Source organism: Cetorhinus maximus, chromosome 6 (assembly GCF_964194155.1).
Source record: "Cetorhinus maximus chromosome 6, sCetMax3.hap1.1, whole genome shotgun sequence".
Classification (NCBI taxonomy): domain Eukaryota; kingdom Metazoa; phylum Chordata; class Chondrichthyes; order Lamniformes; family Cetorhinidae; genus Cetorhinus; species Cetorhinus maximus.
In genome coordinates this window covers 136,963,329-136,986,152 of record NC_135884.1, presented here as the reverse complement: position 1 = coordinate 136,986,152, position 22,824 = coordinate 136,963,329, and positions in this window count along the sequence as shown.

The following is a 22,824-nucleotide window of genomic DNA, read 5'->3' as shown; positions in this document are numbered from 1 at the left end:
CACAAGTGTGGACAACTGATTGGGAGACACCGCAAAGATCACCCACCGAGCCCTGGAAGGAACCAGAGGCATAAAAGTTGAGGGCAGCTGTGACCTTCAGAGCCACTGGCATGGGGTGTCCACCCACACGGTTCGTGGAGATCTCAGGCCCAATCATCTGACAGATATAGTTGACTGTCTCCCTTGAGAGATGGAACCTCCTTCAGTACTGCACCTCAGACATATTGAGGTAGTTACTTCGCTGCCTGTAAACCCTGGCAGCAGGACAGTGGCATTTTCTGTGGCCCCTTCCGCCTTGGACTACCTCTTGGTCCTGCACCCCTTGTGCCTGCGCCTGTCCTTCCAAAGGTGTCTCCCCTGGAGGCTGAATGTGCACTCCTGGCCTCCTCCCTCTTCTAGCCCTCCCTTCCTCCTCAGAGGAGCTGCCTCCAGTGGACAGTTCAGCTCCCATTCCCAGGCTAAGGGAAGGCTTCCTGAAACCTGCTGGCCCGGAAAAAATTCCTCACTGCAGAGTGCTGACCTGAAGGTTAAGAGTCCAGAAAAAGCAGCTGGTATACATTCTGAAGTACGGCAGATCACATACGGAAGATTGTGAAACTTTCAAAAATAAATACTTGACTTGCACATTCATGACTCCAGTGAGCCCTCTTATCCCACCTGTGGATGAGATTAATACAGATGTATCCCACGCGCCTGCCTATAGCGCCCATGCACTGAGCCAAAGATTGCATGGGCGCAGAAAAATCGGCATCGATTGAACACTCAAGGTCCTTAAGAGGCCCGTTACTTAGTGGTGGCCGCGCGTCAGACATCATCGCGCCCCCATCCAGCCAAATATTGCGATGGCGCGTGGTGACGTCGGGACACTCGCCCGACATCATCGCGCATCATTTTACGCGCGGACATGCAGGGCCCCCCCCGCCACATGACAATGGGAAAATTCTGCCCATGATGTCTGCACTCATCCCCAACTCCGCGATGTCTCGATTCTTCCCAACTCCTCAATATCTCCTTTGTCCACCACATCTTTTCCCTGCGTCCTGCAATCACTTCACCACCCAGCACTTCCCACCATCACCACCACTAAATCTTTCAGGCACGCTGTCAGTCATGTTGGCTGTCAGATGGGAAACCTATCCAAAAATAAAAATCAAACATGGCATGGAATTAAAACTCCTGACATCTGAAGAAGCCATGCTTTTGGGTTTCCTGACTATAAGAGTCATAGACTCATAGGGTCATAGAGGTCTACAGCACTGAAAAAGGCCCTTCGGCCCATCGAGTCTGCACCGGTCAAGCATGTACTGAACTATTCTAATCCCATTTTCCAGCACTAGGCACATAGCCTTGTATTCCATGGCATTGCAAGTGCACATCCAAATACTTTTTGAAAGTTATGAGGGTTTCTGCCTCTACCACCCTTTCAGGCAGTGAGTTCCAGATTCCCACCACACTCTGGGTGAAAAAATTCTTCCTCACATCCCCTCTAAACCTCCTGCCCCTTACCTTAAACCTATGCCCCCTGGTTATTGATCACTCCACCAAGGGGAAAAGTTCCTTCCTGTCTACCTTATCTATGCCCCTCGCAATTTTATACACCTCAATCATGTACCCCCTCAATCTTCTCTGCTCCAGGGAAAATGACCCCAGTCTATCCAATCTCTCCTCATAACTAAAACTCTCCAGCCCAGGCAACATCCTGGTAAATCTCCTCTGCAATCTCTCGAGTGCAATCACATCCTTCCTATAATGCGTATTCCAGAACTGCATGCAATACTCTAGCTGTGGCCTAACCAGCGTTTTATACAGTCCCAGCATAACCTCCCTACGCTTATATTCTATGTCTCGGCTAACAAATGCACGTATCCCATATGCCTTCTTAACCACCTTATCTACCTTAAGGGACCGGTGGACATGCACACCAAGGTCCCTCTGATCCTCATTACTTCCCAGGGTCCTACCATTCATCGTGTATTCCTGTGCCTTGTTTGTCCTGCCCAAATGCATCACCTCACAATTATCTGGATTAAATTCCATTTGCCACTGATCAGCCCATCTGACCAGCCCGTCTATATCCTCCTGTAATCTAAGACTATCCTCCTTATTATTTACTACCCCAACAATTTTCATGTCATCCGCGAACTTACTGACCAACTTTCCTACATTCAAGTCTAAATCGTTTATATATACCACAAACAGCAAGGGACCCAACACCGATCCCTGTGGAACCCCACTGGACACAGGCATCCAGTTACAAAAACACCCCTCAATCATCACCCTCTGCTTCCTGCCACTCAGCCAATTCTGGATCCAATTTGCCAAATTGCCTTGGATCCCATGGGCTCTTACCTTCGTTATCAGTCTCCCATGTGGGACCTTATCAAAAGCCTTGCTGAAGCCCAAGTAGACCACATCAAATGCATTGCCCTCATCTACACACCTGGTCGCCTCTTCGAAAAATTCAAATTGGTCAGACATGATCTCCCCTGAACAAAACCATGCTGGCTGTCCTTGATTAATCCCTGCCTCTCCAAGTGTAGATTAATTCTGTCCCTCAGAATTGCTTCCAATAGTTTCCCCGCCACTGAGGTTAGACTGACTGGCCTGTAGTTCTGTAGTTTATCCCTTCCTCCCTTCTTGAACAACGGTACCACCTTGGCTGTCCTCCAGTCCTCTGGCACCTCTCCAATGGCCAGAGAGGTATTGAAAATTATTGCCAGCACCCCTGCTATCTCCGCCCTTGCCTCACTCAACAGCCTGGGATACATTTCATCTGGGCCTGGAGATTTATCTGCTTTTAAGCCTGCCAGACCACTTAGAACCTCCTCCTTTTCTATGCTAATTTCTTTAATTATATCATAGTCCTTCTGCCTGATTTCCATACCCATGTCATCCCTCTCACTTGTGAACACAAAAACAAAGTATTCATTTAGAACCCTCCCTACGTCTTCCGGCTCCACACACTATGGTCCTCAATGGGCCCTACTCTTTCCCTAGTTACCCCCTTACTCTTAATGTACTTGTAAAATAACTTTGGATTTTCCTTTATTTTACCTGCCAATGTTTCTTCATGCCCCCATTTTGCTCTCCTAATTTCCTTTTTAAGTTTCCCCCTACACATTCTATACTCCTCTAGGGCTTCCACTGTTTTGAGCCCTCGATATCTGCCATAAGCCTCCCTTTTTCTCTTTATCCAACCCTGTATGTCCATTGACATCCAGGGTTCCCTGGATTTGTTGGTCCCGCCCTTTATCTTTACTGGAATATGTTGGCCCTGTACTCTCCCTATTTCCTTCTTGAATGAGTCCCGCTGCTCTGACGCAGATTTACCTAAAAGTAGGTGCTCCCAGTCCACTCTGGCCAAATCATATCTGACCTTAATAAAATCGGCCTTCCCCCAGTTTAGAACTCTGATTTTTGGCCCATCCTTGTCCTTATCCATAACAAGCTTGAATCTAACGGAGTCATGATCACTATCTGCAAAATGTTCCCCCACTGATACCTCTACCACCTTCCCGCCTTCATTCCCTAAAATTAAGTCCAGGACTGCCCCCTCTCTTTAGGACCTTCTACATACTGGCTTAAAAAGCTCTCCTGGATGCATTTTAAGTATTCCGCTCCCTCTAAACCTATCACACTATGACTAACCCAGTTAATGTTGGGGAAGTTGAAATCCCCAACTATTACTACCCTATTATTTTTACACCTCTGAAATTTGCCAACATATCTGCTCTTCTATTTCTCTCTGACTGTTTTGGGAGCCTATAGCACACTCCCAGCATTGTGATTGCTCCTTTTTTGTTTTTAAGTTCAACCCATATGGCTTCATTTGAGGAGCCTTCTAAGATGTCATCCTTCCTTACTGCTGTAATTGATTCCTTGATCAATATTGCAATACCCCCTCCTCTTTTACCTCCTTCCCTGTCTCGCCTGAAGACCCTATATCCTGGAATATTGAGCTGCCAATCCTGTCTCTCTCTCAACCATGTCTCTGTGACAACAATGACATCATACTTCCATGTATTAATTTGTGCCCTCAACTCATCTGCCTTATTCGTCAGACTTCTTGCATTAAAATAAATACCATCCAACCTTGCCAAACTCCCTTGTGCCTTAACTGGCCTAGAATTTCTATGCCTTCCAGACTCACTTGCTCTCTCTTCTAATTTTGGCTGTGCGTCTCCTGAACCTCCTCTCAGAATCCCATCCCACTGCCAGGTTAGTTTAAACCCTCCCCAACAGAACTAGCAAACCTCCCTGCAAGGATGTTGGTCCCATTCCGGTTCAGGTACAACCCGCCCACCTCTAAACTCTAACCCTAAAACCACATCTCAGTGGCTGCTGGTGTTTGTCTCTCCACAGATGCTGCCTGAGCTGCTGAGCGTTGCTGGCATTTCCTTTCGTTTACTTCAAAAATGATTCATTTTCTGTGAAGCGCTTTGAGACACCCTGAAATCCCGAAAGGTGATATATAAAAATGCAAGTTCTTTCTCCCTTCTCTTGTAATAGTTGGTGGCAGATTGATTTGATTCCAATTCCTGGTAGATGGTGCCTCTACTTTTCAAATCCACGGAGAAAAAGTGAACTGTGAGAAGCCAACAAAGTCAGCATGAATGGAGAGAGTTTTCCCAGAACTGGAGTTTGCTGAATATTGTCTTTAACATATGATATTGATTGATTAGTTAGTCATTAAATTGCTAATAGCTGTTTTTTTCTCTCTTTTGATGTGATTGTTTTTGCAATTGTTGACTGTGCCACTTTTGACAATTGACTTTTTCCTAAGGTGGTGAACTATTAGCTCATTAATTGAGCCAGTGTGAAAGCACTGCCAGTTGGGTAATCTTTGATTTGCTGATTTGTAAATCAAGACAGTGCTTGAATTGGCTGATCGATTTCCATCCACACTGCTTGAATGGATCTTAGTAAGGTTGTGTGATGGGGAAGACTGTTGAGCTGCGATAAGCCAGTGGCGTGAGGAGGTTGCAGAATAAACGGAGGAGGTTTGGCCAGAATTGGAGTTTGGCAGTGGACTTCGTACAGCTTGAAGTTTCTATGTATTTACTGTCGTTTCTGAGTCTCTTTGGTATGACCAGACAGTGGAATCATTATCCCGAAATACACTAATGATGTGGGAGTTCCTAATAGCAATCAATTTTCCAGACAACTGTGGATGTAAGAAGTGTCCCAGAGGAGGTTTGTGGAAACTGAGTCAGTGGGCTTGAAAAGCAATCACTCCACGCAATATGGCACGAGGAAGATTTTTGAAGTTCACATTGCAGGGAGGTGATAAACTTGTGGGCAGATGGGAAGAACAAGGCAGAGGAAAGGAAACAAGTGTTCATTGGGAAGGGTAGAGGCACCATACTATCTGAAATCGCCTAAAGGTACCCCAAGCTGGATACCTATGATGCACTCTAGGACAGAACCACACAGGAGGGAAAAATGCTACAACGTCCAGTGAACAAATGCCTACTTAGGAAGTCTTAGAGGAATGATAAAATTGATAGGATAGGCAGTTGATATTAGGGAGATTCTATTATTACAGGAATAGAAAAATTTACCTACAACTGCAGCTAGGAGCCCTGAATGCTGTGTCTAAGTGTCTCATCTCCATTGCAGTGGCCAATCAATAACCACTCGAAAGCCGTTTCTCACCTAGCCTCCAACTTCAGACTGGTGGAAAGACTTCAGGGGCAGGGGCTGAACCCAAAAAATGATCCTGCTCAGTCCTCGGGCAGGAATGGGGGTGGCTTCTATTAACAGCCTCTTTTCAACACTGCGCGCCCCGCCCCACAAGGTCTGGCCCCTGTGGTTGCTCCATGTCCAGCCTCTCCATCAACAACGCCACTCCCCTAGCCTGACAAACCCCGCCACCCCACCCCCCCCACCAGGCCTCACCTCCACTCCCCACCCTGAGGCCCCCCACACTTACCTAGTCTGGGACCCCGAGACATGGACACTGCTTTCAGAACCCACTGCAGCATCTGGCACTGCTGGGACTAAAGCAGCCAATCAGAGGCAGGACTTCCTCCCAACTGAGGAGTGGTAGTCTCGCCTTCAGCTAATGAACATGCGTTGGAGCGTTAAACGGCTGTGGGGCAGCCAGTGTCAGCGATGATGTGTTTGCTGCCAATTCCTTGGTGGTGGGAAGGGAAACCCCATTGCCCTAAAAAGCCCTGGCCATGGCGGACAATACTGGGTAATTGATTTATATTTCCCGTTAGGAACCAAGATATGTCCAGAGGAATTAAACAAACAACTCTCATGTATGTAGTTCATTTACTTTTCAGAGTTGCTGTCAAATAGGGCTGCCGTCATTGGCTGCATTAAAAAGGGGCGATCAGAGCAGTTACTGAGCCCTATACTGTGAGAAAACGGAATTAACCTTCTGGAGATCTAGCCAATCACCCAAAAGTTGCAGCTTTGAATTTTAACTTGGCTCTTTCTCAGAGCTGGATTCACCAACTCCTCTTAGCCAGCTCTGCTAATTACATCTGAAGTTAAATTATTGTTTAAACAAAGATAATATTCATTTAAAGAAAGTGAAGGCAAAAATTCTTTGCAACAAAACAATAATTTTGTTTCACAAGAAGAGGGCTGCCGACACTGTGCTTTAGATCTGTGTTTGAGGTACAAGGCAGATTAGTGTTCTTGGATAAATCTTCCTGCAACCCTTGATGTCTTCCTAAAGGATTTTCTTTGTGTTGTAGTCATGGTCCAGCACCTTAACATCAAAGCTGACAACCTCTTCAGCTGCCAAACGAAACTTCACAGATTTACCCGAAAGAGGATGTATACTGCAGAGGAGGATTTAAAATTCAAAATAGTTTTTTAAAAAAAATTCAAGCAGAGTATGAAACACAAAAATGTTCCAAAGTACCCCATTGCTTTTTAAGTACTTTTAAGTAATTCAAATTTGCAACTCAAGTATTTTGGGTGATTGGCTAGATCTCCAGAAGGTTAATTCCGTTTTCTCACAGAATAGGGCTCAGTAACTGCTGTGATCGCCTCTTTTAATGCAGCAAATGACAGCAGTCCTATTTGACAGCAACTCTGTAAAGTAGATGACAGGCTGAGGCTGTGAAAGGTGCCGTATGAATGCAAATCTCTGTTTCGTGTTAATTTTAAAATGATGCCCTCTTCTTTTCGATTCCTCTATCAAGGACATGGTTTCTCTGCATCTAACCTGAATAACCCTATTATCATTTTAAACACTTTAATTTGATCACCCCTCAACTGTTTAAGCTCAAGGGAATACAAGACAATTTTATGCAAGCTGACTTCATAATTGAACTCTACACTTCAGAATCATTCTGATGAATCTGAGCTGGGTCAGTGGCTCAATGGGATCTCGGGGTACAGATCCACGAATCACTAAAAAATGAGGACTTTAAGATCCCTACTTAAAAATAGTGATGCTGGTTAATATGGCCAATTGAAAAAACAGAACATTGGGTTCACTTCTGGAAAAATGGGAATTGAAAAGCAGATAAGGTACATTAACCCTTTGTATGTGGGAGATGGTGGCGTAATAGCAACGTTACTGGACATGTAATCCCGGGGCCCAGACTAATGCCTCGCGAACACAGGAACAAATCCCACCATGGTAGCTGCTGCAATTGAAATTCAACCAATTCATTCAAGACACTCAACCTCACTGTTAACCACCCAGCCAATCTTTGTGTCATCCACAAACTTACTAATCCTACCCCCCACATAGTCATCTATGTCGTTTATATAGGGGACCCAGCACAGATCCCTGTGGTATGCCACTGGACACTGGCTTCCAGTCACTAAAGCATCCTTCTGTCATCACCCTCTCCCTCCTACAACTAAGCCAATTTTGAATCCACCTTATCAAATTACCCTGTATCCCATGTGCCTTTGTCTTCTTTATAAGTCTCCCATGTGGGACCTTGTTAAAGGCTTTGCTGAAATCCATATGAACTACATCAACTGCACAGACATCAGAAGCTAGTCTTCGGTCCTCTCTATCACCACCCTCGTGGAGGCATGGCTTCTGTTATACTGCTGCTCCGCCTCTGTTCTTGGGTGGCGGAGAGGCATCAAAAGCCACCTTTTCAAGGGATAGCCCTTGTCACCCAGCAGCCATGAATCCAGTCAGGCTGGAGCACTGAAGAGCCTCAGCACCTGGGAGTGTCTCAAGATGTACACGGTATGGGAGCTGCTACAGTACCTTGCACAGATTTGCAAAATATGCATCCTATGGTCACACACTATCTGCACCTTTGAGGAGTGGAATCTCTTCCTGTTAATGGAGGCACCCAGCTGACCTGCTGGCACCTTGATGCCAGTGTGCAGTTGATTGCACCCTGGATGCGGGGAACCCAGCAATCGTTGCGAAGCCTCTGGCTCACTCAGCCTGGCAGGCCTCGTCCATATGGAAATGAATGAAAGTCAATAGCTGCCTGAACAGAGCTTCTGTCACCAGCTTGATGCAATTATGGACAGCTGATTGGGAGACTCCACACTGATCCCCCACTGACCCCTGGACAGAGCTGGTGGCTTAGACGTTGACGGCCACTGTGGCCTTCAGAGCCACTGGCATGGGGTGTCCACCCACACTGTTGGAGCTGGTCTCAGGCCCAATTATCTGACAGTTGGAGGTCACTGTCTCCCTTGAGAGGTGGAGCCTTCTTTGGCATTGCACCTTGGACATATTGAGGTAGCTGCATCGTCACCTGTAATCCCTGGCAGCAGGATAGTGGCATCTTCTGTGGCCCCTTCCACCTTGGACTGCCAGCTGGCCCTGTGCCATCTGTGCCTGCACCTCTCCTCCCATAAGTCACTCCCCTGGGAGCTGCATTGGCACACCTGGCCTCCTCTCCCTTCTGCCCCTTTCTTCCTCCTTTGAGGAGGTGCCACCAGCGGAGACCACAATCCCCATTACCAGGGTAACAGAAGGCTGTCTGATACCTAGAAGGGTCCACAGAGTCTGAGTTCTTCAGGGTCCTTTAAGACACCAAGGAGTCCTGAAATGAAGCCTGGAAATGCCAACAATGAAGCCCCGAACAGAGATAAGGCTGCCAAATACCAATAAGTCACCAGCAGCAAACTATCTGCCGAACTCCTCACTACTCACACTGGCGATGATGCTGGCCCTTGTCCTTCAATGCGAGAGAGGTTAAAGGTTTGGAAGGTGCTGTCAAGGAAGCCTTATTGAGTTTCTGCAGTGCATCTTGTAGATGGCACACACTGAAGCCACTTTGTAATGGTGATGGAGTGATTAAATATTTAAGGTGACTGATGGGGTGCAATCAAGCGGGTTGCTTTGTCCAGGATAGTGTTGAATTTCTCGAGTGTTGTTAGAGCAGCACTCAACCAGGCAAGTGGACAGTATTCCATCACATTCCTGACTTGTGCCTTTTGTTGGTGGAAAGGCTTTGGGAAGTCAGGAAATGAGTTGCTTGCCTCAGATTAACTAGCCTCCCCAGCTGTTCTTGTAGCCATAGTAATTATGTGACTGGTCCAATTAATTGTCTGGTCAATGCTGACACCTTAGCATGTTGATGGTGAAGGATTCAGTGATAGTATTGTCATTGAATGTCAAGTGGGATGGCTACCAGGGAGTGATTATGATCAAGAAATTCAGAGGCCAGGGTTAACAAACTGAAGACATGAGTTCAAATCCCATCATGGTAGCTGGGGCATTTAACTTCAGTTGATTAAATAAATAAAGAAAAAAAAGCTAGCTTTGACCATTGAACTACCAGTTTGTTGTAAACATCCCTCTGATTCACTAATATCTTTAGGCAAGGAAACCCTTTTGGTTCTACATGTGGCTCCAGACTCACAGCAATGTAGTTGACTCTAAACTGCCCTCTGAAAGGTCCAGCAAACCATTCAGTTGGATCAAACTAATAAGAATAAAACCAGAGAGACCAACTGACATCACCCTAAGGTGCATCCAACCCCATTGACCCTGCAAAGTCCTCCTTACTAAAAATTTGTGCCAAAATTTGGAGTACTGTCCCGCAGGCTAGTCAAGCAACAGCCTTTGTTTTTTTATTAGTTCATGGGATATGGGTGTTGCTGGTTAGACAGAATTTATTGCCCATCCCGAATTGCCCTTGAGAAGATGACAGTGAGCTGCCTTCTTGAACCACTGCAGTCCGTATGTTGTTGGAACACCAAAAGTGCTATTAGGAAGGGAGTTCCAGGATTTTGACCCAGTGACAGTGAAGGAACGGCAATATAGTTCCAAGTCAGGATAGTGTGTGACTTGGAGGGAAACTTCCAGGTGGTGGTTTTCCCATGCATCTGTTGCCCTTGTTCTTCGAGATGGTAGAGGTCATGGGTTTGGATGGTGCAGTTGAAGGAGCCTTGGTGAGTTGCTGCAGTGCATTTTGTAGATGGTACACACTACTGCTACTGTGCATCAGTGGTGGGGGAGTGAATGTTGAAGATGGTGAATGGGGTGCCAATCAAGTGGGCTGCTTTGTCCTGGATAGTGCTGAGTGCCTTGAGTGTTGTTGGAGCTGCATTCATCCAGGCAAGTGGAGAGTATTCCATCACACTCCAAGACTTGTGCCTTGTAGATGGTGGACAGGCTTTGAAGAATCAGGAAGTGAGTTACTCTTTGCAGAATTCCTAGCCTCTGATCTGCTCTTGTAGCCACAGTATTTATATGGCTAGTCCAGTTCAATTTCTGGTCAATGGTAATCCCCAGGATGTTGATAGTAGGGGATTCAGTGATGGTAATGCCATTGAATATCAAGGGGAGATGGTTGGATTCTCTCTTGTTGGAGATGGTCATTGCCTGGTACTTGTGTGGCAGGAACATTACTTACCTGACATAGTCACACTCACCAAATCAAACCTTATAGACACTGACCCAGACTCCTCCATCACCATGCCTGGATATGTCCTGTCCCATCAGCAGGACAGCCCCACCAGTGGTGGCAGCACAGTGGTATACAGTCAGGAGGGAGTGTCTCTGCAGTGTTCTCAACATTGATTGCAGACCCCATGAGGTCTCATGGCATCAGGTCAAACATGGTCAGGCAAACCTCCAACTGATTAAAGTCTACTGCCCTCCCTCAGCTGATGAATCAATGCTCCTCCATATTGACCACTTGGATGAAGCACTGAGGATATCAAGGACACAGAATGTACACTGGGTTGGGGACTTCAATGTTCATTGCCAGGAATGACATGTAGCACAACTATAGGTTGGACTTGCTCGGTCTTGAATCTACCTGACTGGATCTACGGCATCCCCTGCTTCTTCCATGGGTCCCCCAGCTTCTTCTGTGCCCTCTCCCCCACCACCATACCCACCCCCCCACCTTGGTTTCTTGCACAGCTCTCCTGGCTCCATCAGCCCCCCCACCCCCTCTCCCCACCCTACCCCACCACCCTCCCCACGCCCATGATTTCTTCCATGGCATCCCATGGGATAGGGGCTCAGCCACTGCAAACTGTCAGGAAAGGGTCCAGGCTCTGGAGACAGAAAGACAGAGATAGAGTGGGAAAAGAGAGAGAGGGAGAGGCAGAGATTCAGTGGAAAATGAGAGAGAGAGACACACAGAGTCAGAGTGGAAAAGTAGAAAGAGGAGACAGAGACAGAGACAATGGGAAAGGAGAGAGAGTGAGAGAGAGAGACAGACAGTGGCAAGGGAGAGAGAGAGAGCTAGAGATAGAGTGGGAAAGGAGAGAGAGAGAGAGAGAGACAGTGTGGGAAAGGAGAGAGTGGGTAAGAGACAGTGGGAAAGGAGAGAGAGAGAGACAGAGTGGGAAAGGGGAGAGAGACAGAGTGGGAAAGGAGAAAGAGAGAAGCAGAGACATAGTGGGAAAGGAGAAGGAGACAGTGGGAGAGGAGAAAGAGAGAGACAGAGACAAAGGAGGAAAGGAGAGAGAGAGAGACAGAGACAGGATGGGAAAGGAGAGAGAGAGACTGACAGACAGACTGGGAAAGGAAAGTAAGCAAAAAGTTGAGCTGAGTTTCAGGAGAGCTTTGGTGAGACACAGAAGCTGTGCTACCCAGGGCTTTTTTGGGTGATTTAGTGTTATCTAATTTCAATGTATTGTGAGAAATAAATGTTTTTTTTTATTTTGGGGGAATATTGTGTTATTCTGCGGGAAAGGCTGTGTGCATCTGTGTAGGTGTATGATTTAAATAAGCTGGGCAGAGATTAATAGGAGATATGTTGTCTGGGAGTGTTGAAAACATGATAAGGATAGAGGTGTTAGGTTGAGATACCAGTAAATAGGCTAGATATAACATTTGCATTTTTAGATAAGTTGAGAGTTTATTTGAATATCAAAGGCAAGTCAAAGGTTACACGAAACATGTTTGCATCTTGCAGGAGTTCCATAGGTAAATAGAAGGGGGGGGCACTATATTTCATTGACCCGAAAGCAAAGACAAAATGGAGACATGAAAGATTTTATATTTGTAACGGTTTGAGTTTCAAGCTGGTGTGAGAACAATGGAACCTGAGATGAAAGGGGTAAAAAAAGTATTTTAGAGATACTGTGGAGGTGTGAGAGATAGCTGGGGAGAAATGTTGAGCTGGAGCTGCTGGAGTTGGGAGAGGATGCAATTTGAATCAACCATCCGGTGAAGCCAGAAAAGTCTTGGGCTACAAAAAGCAGTTTTATTCTGAAGTTTGGTTTTCCACAGCAAAGTGGAAGCAAGTTACAAGTCATGTGGCATGCCTTTATTGAAGCTACAGCAATTTGCCTTGGGTAATATTACTGAATTTTTCTTATAGCTAAACATCTATGAGGGAGTGTTGCCTGGCAGGTAATGACTTGTGCATCTGTGCAAGTGGAGAGTCTTTTGGGAGATAATGTTTGTAAGACTAACCTCAATTGTGCAACTATAATCTTGCGTGCTTAAATTTTCTTTTAGTCTTGTTAATAAAGCTTTTACTTTTAATTTTTAAAATCCCAGAAGTGTTACAGGACCTCTTGCAGCTGAGATCTGTACATCTTCTTCTCGTTTTCAGAATACAAAAAGAAAGGTAACGGCCTGTAAGCCAATTTTCCCTCTGGGATTTGGTCTGCGCAGCAATTAACATTGGCTGTGGTCATAACAGTATACAGTCTTTCTGGTACTTTCAGTGACTTATTTTATTTTCAAAATTATTCCAGCTAGGAATGCACAGTGCTCCACATGTATGGTACAGTATTTTAACTCGTACATTTTTTTTTTCTGGGCAAGAAATGTCTGAAGGAACCTAACTCCAGCTTTAGCATTGATTCCTATGATTCACATAAAGTTGTTTCACTTAAATTTGTGATTTTCAGGAACACAGTCGCAACTTTAAGTGAGGACTTACTGGACTGCATTGGAGTGTCATATATTTTGTTCAAATCCCTGGAATGGGGGCTGCAAATTCACAACCTTATAACTCAGACGTAAGAATGCTACTAACTTAGCTATGCCTGATAGTACATTTGTTTAATTCTACTTAAGAATATTCAACAGCAGAAGTGTCCATCAGAAAAAAAAATCTTATTTCTGTAGCTTTAAAAGTCCAAGCCAATGGATTACGTTGGTTTTGATTAGAAAATGGTTTTCGGCCAAGAAAAGAAAAAAATAAATGAAACTGTGGGGCAAGTTATACGTTAATCTAGTATCAAAGCACACAAATCATTGTAAACCAATTCTAACAGTCATCTTTTGAGGTATTCTTTGCTACCATCTATTGATTGACTTGTCACTCAAAGGTAATGAAATTACACATGCTGTTTGCAAATGCGTTCTGTGGTTGGAAAACTATATTACAGATCTTTTGTTTCCCCAAAATATCCAGGCTATTCAGTCATTTATACCCCTAATCCCGTTACTGTTACTGTGTGACAGCCAGCTGGGGAAAGAAGTTATGTGATTTATTGAACCATTTTCCTTCAGAAAACGCAGTAACGCACATATAAAATAGTGAGATCTATGATGAAGTTTGGACATTAATTTCACCAAAGGAGAATCTAACACCTAGATCCTCTATGCTCAATTGAATCATCCAGATTTTAAAATATAGTTCATAGCCTAACTCAGCATTTTTCATATAAATGATTTACATGTAAGAGGTCTTCACAGTGACATTTACTGACCCCTCTAACTATAATAAAGGAGGTCTTGTGCAGGGGCTCATGTCCCTACCATTGGACCAGAAACTCCAGGTTCATGTTCCACTTTAGGACTTGATTGCCATGGAAAATGCATTCAAAATGTGGCCAAACAGGTTGATCACCAGCCTGTAAATTCTTCTGATACGCCTGGTGACAGGTGGTATAAGTGGGAGAGTTCTCTGGTCAGTCATACTGCAGAAGTTGATGGCAAACCACTGCAGTACTTTGCCATGCATAATCATGGACCAATCCAATGGAAGTCCACGGTGGCCAATGTCCTCTTGGGGCATGGTACCTGAAGGAGGAGGAGTAACTATAATGAAATAGTTCATTTAACCTCCAAAGATTTTTAAAATAATATCAACACAAAACCTTTATTTAAACAATTTATAATGGTACTTGATGTTTGTTTGTATTTTTGATCTTGTGCAAGAGTTTTCTGTAACTTTTATTTGTTCATGGGATGTGGGTGTCACTGGCTGGGCCAGTATTTATTGCCCATCCCTAATTGAGAACTGAGTGGCTTGCTAGGCCATTTAAGAGTCAACCACATTGCTGTGGGTCTGGAATCACATGTAGAGCAGACCAGGTAAGGACTGCAGATTTCCTTCCCTAAAGGACATTAGTGAACTTTTATGACAATGGTTTCATGGGTCATCATTAGATTTTTAATTCCACATTTTTTTATTGAATTCAAATTTTACCATCTGCCATGGTGGGATTTGAACCCAGGTCCCCAGAGCATTACCCTGGGTATCTAGATTACAAGTCCAGTAACAATACCACTACTCACTACACCACCATCTCCCTTATCATTTTATCCTCAGTTTTCTGTCTGCTGGGCTTTTAGTTTTCCCAAGGTCAACATGGTTCATAACAATCAAGGAAAACTTGGAGGTTGTATGGTGGAGACAACCACAAAGTTCATGCTATTGGTCCAGAGACCTGAGTAGACAACGATAGATAGGGGTCACCATGAGAACTCATTGAGCACATGAAGCTATTAGGACAGAATTCTCTATAATTACTTGACTGCCTCTGGAAAGGATGATCTATCTTGACAACAAGAGTCCGAACAGAATAGTAGTTGAGCATGTGAGATGCTGAAAATTTTTATTTTAATGATCTGCGACATAATAGCATAAAATTGTTACGTTGTATAAAATGGTAAAAGAGCTGCTTAGTTGGGTTACTTCGCAAATATACATTTGACCCTTGCATTATATTCTGCTTTGACAGGGGATTGCACCAGAAATCATCCTTCAGTGGAAAAAGAAACAGGATGCTTCATACAAGAATTCTAAAAGTAGTTTCAGCAACATTAAGGTCATTTGGCAGCAAGTGACTTTTAAATTATATGGCTTGTTCAAAATCATATTCATATTTCTGTGCTTTTAAGCAGGCTATTATGAAGCCACATGGACCCTGCAGTAATACAACCCAGACACAAAGTTAATTACTGACCACAAACAGGATTTCCGACGATGAAAGTTTACATATTCTAATCTGGTAGTGCTTTCCCTTTAAGTGTGAAGACCAAGAATCCTGATTTATATGTTGTACAGAACTCAGCATAACCAAGTAGTAAGACACAACACCAATATTTTTATCACTGAGTTCACTATAGACAAGTGATTGATTTAGTTTTATGGTACAGCATATTTGTAAAAAAGACAAAGAAATTTAAAAGTTAACAGAAGATTTTTCATTGTAAATGTTAACAGACTCGTTATTTTGTTCACAGTATATCTTGTGTCAACTCTGACAGTAAGTCATTCCAGAAGTTTAATGTATGTTTTTATGATAACAGTGCTGACTTTAATAGACAGCAGGACCTTTACAGTGATCAATTAGGTGTACGCAAGAGCAAAGGACAATAAGTGATCAGCAAGGACACAAAAGTGGTGATGAATCACTCTCACTCTTCAGTGCTCGCTTGCCCTGAGACATTGGGGTGGAATGCCATTGAGCGATACTTCGAATGCACTGCTTCACTTGCTAGGGTATCATTCACAATGGAGTTCTCCCGATCTCCTTTTGTAATGCTCATTATGTCATTCCCCCAGGTTTTGTGTCAATCTTTTGCCTGGAAGAACGCCTCAGTGAGGTTTAGTCGTCTTTGTCCTTTTTGAGCAAACCTATTGACCAATAGGTTTGCAGAAGGTTAATGATAAAACTGTGCACATAGAAATACTACACAAGCAGATCAGCCACTGCACCAAAAATAGCATTCAGTCCCTTTACAGTCTCCATGGCCTTCTAATTGCTATTAGTGGTCGGAAGATTAATTCATATTACATTTCTTTGTTCACTATTTGAATCCATGCCAAAAGGTGAGTGAACACATCTTAAAATGGAGATAAGTAAATGTGAGGGATCAATTTTCAGTTCCACCCAGGGAGGTCTCGGACTTGAAAGATGCATGGGACGGAAAAGGTGGCTGCACTACTGAACCAATCCTCTGATTTGCAGTCCCTTGAGTACATTTACTCACTTGGAGGCTGGAAGCAGTGAATTTGCCCACAGACATTGGTGGTGGTTATTGCTAGGCTTGTAGCGCCATTTCCATTAGAAACATGTACTAGGGATGATTCAGAACCTCTTTATAGCACGAGGTCAGCTCTGTGTTGCAGTTGCACGCAATGTCTTTAGGCCATGAGCTGGGTTGGGGTGGAGAGCTTATGGCAGTGACGACTTTAATTTGGTTACCCCTCTGACTGAGAACACAGGCCGGTTCCTTGAGAAATATACATCTGCGTCACATAGCAAAGTTAATGGGATACCTTTGTGTTCCTTTTTCTTTCTGACACCTTTAATCCTTAAACAATTTGTAACGTCAGACCAGAAATGGGAAAAGTGTCATCTCTCTATTGTTCATGAGTTGTCGCCACAATTTAATCAGTTACAAATGTCTTTAATCTGACATTTACTTAGTTAAAAGGTGAAGCGCCAATTAACCTTTATCCAAAATATTTAAAACCGTGACTAACAGTGAATGAATCAGAGACAGATCTAGTCATTTGTGAATGTTTGGCTCATCAGAGATATAGATCTTGTACTGTTGGCACTTCAGCCAGAGTACGTGGAACTGGTGCTGATTGACAACTCCCTGTTGGGAGTCCACCTGTTGGACAATGTAAACCAGAGTTTTACAGTGCACCAGGCTACAGGCCTCAACAGTGAAGACTGCAAAGACTCTATGCAAATCCAAATATTTAATTATTTCCTCTCAAATGTATATTCCTAAACATGAGACATGACTAGATTTGTGACATCTATTTTGTTATATTGAAACAGAATTTGTAAGGAATGTTATCTCCTGTAATTATCTTGCTTGGCTATTGCTTCATAATTTTATGTTTCTTAAGAAATCTGCTTTGTAATCTATAGCCGGAGACAGTAAATAGGAATGTACAGAACTGGACAGCAGCATTAGACTAGAAATTTGTCTGCACTCACCTGTGCAGGGATTGCGATTCGCAACTTACCCATTGCTATGGAGGTAGGCAGTGTGCAAATTTAGTGTTGCCTAGCTCCGCATTGAGGTGATTTTAGCATGCAGCCCAACGAGGCCTGTGCTGTTGGCTGGCTGTGCACTCAACAGGTGGCCTAATACCCTGTGAGGTTAGCACATGTTCCAGCCAGCCTCCAGCTCTTACAGGTAATTTCTTTCCCTCTTAAAGGGAAGCTGCACTGCAGCAAAGGAGGCTTCAACATGAATGCAATCACCGCAACTCTGAACAGGGAAATGGGACGCCAGAACAGTGAGAAGACTCTGAGTTTCACTGATGCAGTGCTGGAGGCATTAATGATGAAGTTGGACAGAATGGAAGAGGTCACGCTTCTGCAGGCAGCATGGGGGAGATGACAGGAGGCCCTCAAGACAGAAGGGAGTGGGAGTATAGTATTTCCACAAACTTGAGTTTTTTATTGAAAAGCTCTTCACTTGCATGTTGGAGCCTGGCTTTCAATAGTGCTGTTTTTGTGACCCACATGGCAGTATAGCTGGGAGTGATCAGGACATGTGTTCCATGGACATGCACAGATGCAGTTTCTGCAATGGCCGATTGACATCATGGTAGCGCCAGTTTTGCTGCTTCCTGCGCACACACAGCATGCTGGTGCTAGAGCCTTTTCCAGAGGGGGGAGCTTAACGCACGCTGCGCAGGAAGTGGTTGGAAGCACAGAAGGTGCCATTTTCTTGCCTTGGGGTTTCCGCAGTGCCGGCGCCAGTGGTGCTACCGAGCTCAATTTTGCAATCGTTGTGTTTTATCTAGCCGGTCCTAGTGTCAGAGTGCTATTTGTCCATCAGGTTCTGGAGGGATACAGTGAACTTAGTTGCAAAATAAGAGATTATTTGCCTAGATCTTCTGGTTAGCGGTGACCCCACAGCAGTTAAAAATACTTCCTTACCCTTTCTTTCACCCTTCCAGTCCTGGCGTGAGGAACGAGCCATAGTCACAGGGATCCATTAGCCAGGACCGGTAAGAAGAGGGAGCAGTGAGACCAGAATCCTTCTGATGTTACCAGTTCAAATAACTCTCCTTAAGGTCAGCATGCTTGCAGTGTTATGGTAAGTAAGGCAGTGGGATTGGGGGGTTGGGCTGCTGGGGGATCATCGAGAGGAGAGTGCAGGAGTGGTGGGCATTGTTGGGAGGGGCTTGAGGGAGGCTAACAGGAGGAGTTGAGCTTTGTCAGGGGTGTAGATGAGAGTGAGCAGTGTCAGGACAGGTGAAGACAGTTGGGAGGAAGCATCATCAAGAGGGAGAGTGAGCAAATGTGATCATTGTCTGGAAGGGGGTTGTGGGGTGGTGAGCACTGTCAGGGGCTTGGAGGGGGCAACCATTGTCAGGGGGTGCAGGGAAGAGTAAGCAGTGTCAGGAGCAGGTGGGGGAGGGTGAGGACTGTCAGGGATGGTGTTTTTGTAGCCCTTCCCAATATAGCTCCCGCCGTTAAGTGCTGTTCAAATCTGAGATTAACAGCAGGAGAAGGATGGGGTAGATATCTTGGTACGGTCACTTTGGAGATATTCAGGAGCAAGAGCAGCATTTTTCATGGGGTGTGGGTGTTACTGGCAAGGCCCACATTCGTAGCCCATCCCTAATTGCCCTTGTTCTGCCATTTCAGGAGAATGGGGTTGAGAAACTTATCAGCCATGATTGAATGGCGGAGCAGACTCGATGGGCCAATTGGCCTAATTTCTGCTCCTATGTCTTATGGTCTTAAGGGCCTCAATAGGCCAAAGGGCAGCAGGCTGCCTGACGCCTTACCTGCTCCTGTAATATGGGAGACAGGTTGGGAGTGGGCAGGAAGATGGTAGGCAGGCCACCGCTTTAGTTTACATGTTACCCGCCTTCAAATATGCTGGCAGGGGGCTGTAAAATTCATGCCATTGGTTCATGTGGTACCACTTCCCTATGGGGAAGCAATACCTTTGGTCATTATCTACGGCAACCGATGTGAGTTTGTATAGCACCAGATTTTTCCCCGAAGGGTGGAATTAAGAAACAGAAAAGGATTTTGGACTGTAGTAGAAATTGTGTACAGACAAATGATAGAAGCTGTAAAGCGGTAGATTGTATAAAGGAAGAGATCACAGAAGCATGTAGTAAAGGCAGATTGGTTTTAGTGGGGGATTTTAACTTTCAAATAGAATGGGATAAGCAGCATAGCATATGTCAGAAAGATAGTGAATTTCTTGATTGTGTCTGCTACACTTTTCGGCAACAATGGAGTGAATTTTACGCTTCTCGTGGTGGTCAGGAGTTTGACCCTGAAGTATGCAATTTCCTGCCCATGCCTTTTAAAGGTGCTGAATGAAGCATTTTGTGGCCAGTTAACAGTGATCCGGCGGGAAGCCGGCCAATTTGGAAAGGAAAAGGTGGTCAGCTCTCCCAATCGGGCCTCTGGGACAGGACATCCGGGGAGAGAGGTGCCAGGCTGTGAACCAGAAGTCAGTCATGGTCACCCATTGAAAGGCACCCTGACACGGATTAGTGGCAGCTGCACTATAATTAGTGGTTTTCAGTCCCAGGTTTTGACCAAGAGGAGTGTGAAATCCCTTGAACTATTAGAGCACCCGCAGTTAAGAGCTTGTTTTTAAATTTTGGTGACAATTAGTTGAATAACTAAGAAACTAAGAGACAACATAAAACTGAAGACACTTAAAGCATGCAAAATGCAAAAAAAAGCACAGATGCTGGCAAACGGGAGAGATACCAAGGGAAATAAAGGATGACAATGCTGATAGCAATGTGAAAAAAGGCTTGCAAAAGATGTCAACATCAACACAAATTTTGACAAGTGCATTCAGATAAAAAATGGCCTAGGGTAACGTGGGCCCCTTGAAAACCGATAACAGTGATATTGTTATTGAAAATAAGGAAACAAGCTGAATAATTACTTTGTATCAGTACTTACAGCAGAAAAAGAGGTCAGTATTCCAGACTTCCCAGGGAAAGATCCAAAGCTAACAACATTCTTGGATTTCTGAGGAGAAATCTTTAATTTGCAACAAAAATATCAGAGCTATTTATAGTTTACTAAACATTTGTTTGTCCAATCCTGGAATATGCCAGTTGTGTGCGGGGTCCTTATATAGCAAGAGATAGCAATAAGAACGAAGCGACCCAAAGACATCCTGCACGAATCAGTATGGGAAATACATCAGTATCACCTCCTTGATCAAAGACTTGGAAAGGGAATCACGACAGCAAAAGAGGGAGAAAAATAGACTGACCATGTTGTATAAAATATGAGGTGGATTGGGGGGAATTGACAGAAACAAATACCTGGTGTCCTCTGGCGATGATAAAACACAAGGTAGCCATCCATAAAACTACAAAGACCATTTGTTTCCAAGGCAGTGGGCGGAATTTTCTGTGTCCGCTGGCGTCGGGCGTGGTCGGTGGGGTGAGCAGACAGTATGGCATGATCAGTTTTACGACGACAGGAAGCCAGTTCGCGATCGTCCGCTCAGCCCGTCGATGGCGGGCCGAGTTTCCCGCCATCGGACGGAGGGAACCTCATTGTAATACATCAGCTTATTATTATCAGGCCAGCCTGCCATCCCCCCCGCTGCTTGTTCGACTGCGTCGGCGGGAAAGCACGCCAACGTGTTTCACAACAGCACAGCACATAAAAGGCGTGCTCTTGGCAGCCTGCACTTTGAGGGGAACTCAGAGGTGAGTGCACAGTAACGTTGTGCAGTGCTCGCCAGGGTCGCCTGTTGGACTTCAAGCTTCAGGGACGTTGTGGGGTCAGGGTTAAGGGCAGCCCTGCCATTGAGGTGACTCGTGGTGGGGGGGGTTGGGGGGCAAGGGCAGCCTTGCCATTGAGGCGACAGGTGGCGGGGTGGGAAGGTGGCAAGGGCAGCCCTGCCGTAGAATATAGCGCATAAGCATTCGGGGTGGGGGTGTAGGGTGAGTGAGGAAGCGGCCACACATTGGGGAAACCTGTATAAAGTGACCATTACTCTGCAACTGAGACAATTCAGGCGCAGCCACATTGATATGATTGGAGCCAGGCTTCTAGCTTATCTGCCCACTCAAGCAACGCAGAAGCAGCAAAGTGCCATCAAGTGCTCCAAAGATTTTCATTCATCCCCCCCACCCCCCGACACAAACTGAAAATTCATGAGCATTTTAGTGGACTGCAGAACAGTTGGACGACTGCACTTGTTGTACAATCTCCTCACTAAAGCGGGCCATGGAGCAGTCACTGCTGGACTCACAGCCCCTTGCAATGTCAGCATCCTGGTTTGGACCAGTCTCCCCCATGGTTCAAGCTAACAGGGCAGCTATGCAGCGCACTAATCTCTGGCCATCCAAGTGGTGGCCAGCACTCTCTGGGAAGTGTTAAGGGGCCTTCACTCTTAACCTGGACAGGTTCTTAGTACACCCACGCTAACCACTGCAGGAGGAGAACATCGGGATCATGGAGTCTGGCGAGCTAGCTGTATGCCTGATGGCCAACAGAGCGCAAAGATGATGGAGGAGAGAGTGACTGAGGCTCCTGGCTGCACAGGGGCAGGAGCAGCAACCTCAGGGAGAAAGGGCGGCTGGGGCTCCCGCACATGCCACCCAGAGCCACAGTGAGCCATTGCTGGTCAGCGCCTAGTGACACCCAAGGTCTATAGACGACACCTTTCATTCCTGCAGATGACCGAGAACCAGTGTCGCTGAAGACTGCGAATAGCTAGGGAACTAGTCGCTCACACCTGCCACTTACTGCAAGATTTGGCGCCACGGGGACATGGAGAACATCCACTGCTAGTGGGCATGAAAGTGACAGCGGCACTCAATTTCTACGCCAGTGGCTCCTTTCAGGGCTCCACTGGTGACCTCCATGGGATCTCATAAGCCTCCACCCACAAATGCATCCATGAGGTCACGGATGCCACCTTTGCGAGGGCACACGACTTTGTGCATTTTGCCTGAGACCAGGACAGCCAGGAAGCAAGAGCAATAGGATTCGCCCAGATCTCGGGCTTCCCATAGGTTCAGGGTGCGATTGACTGCACTCATGTGGTGCTCAGATCTCTGTCGCAACACACGGTGAACTACATCAACTGCACAAGGTTCCATTCGCTGAATATTCAGTTGGCATGTGACCACCAGAAACACATCCTGCAGGTGTATGCACGGTTTCCACGGAGTGTGCACGACACCTACATCCTCAGTTGGTCACAGGTCCCTGGAGTCTTCCTGGGTCCAAAGGAGCTGC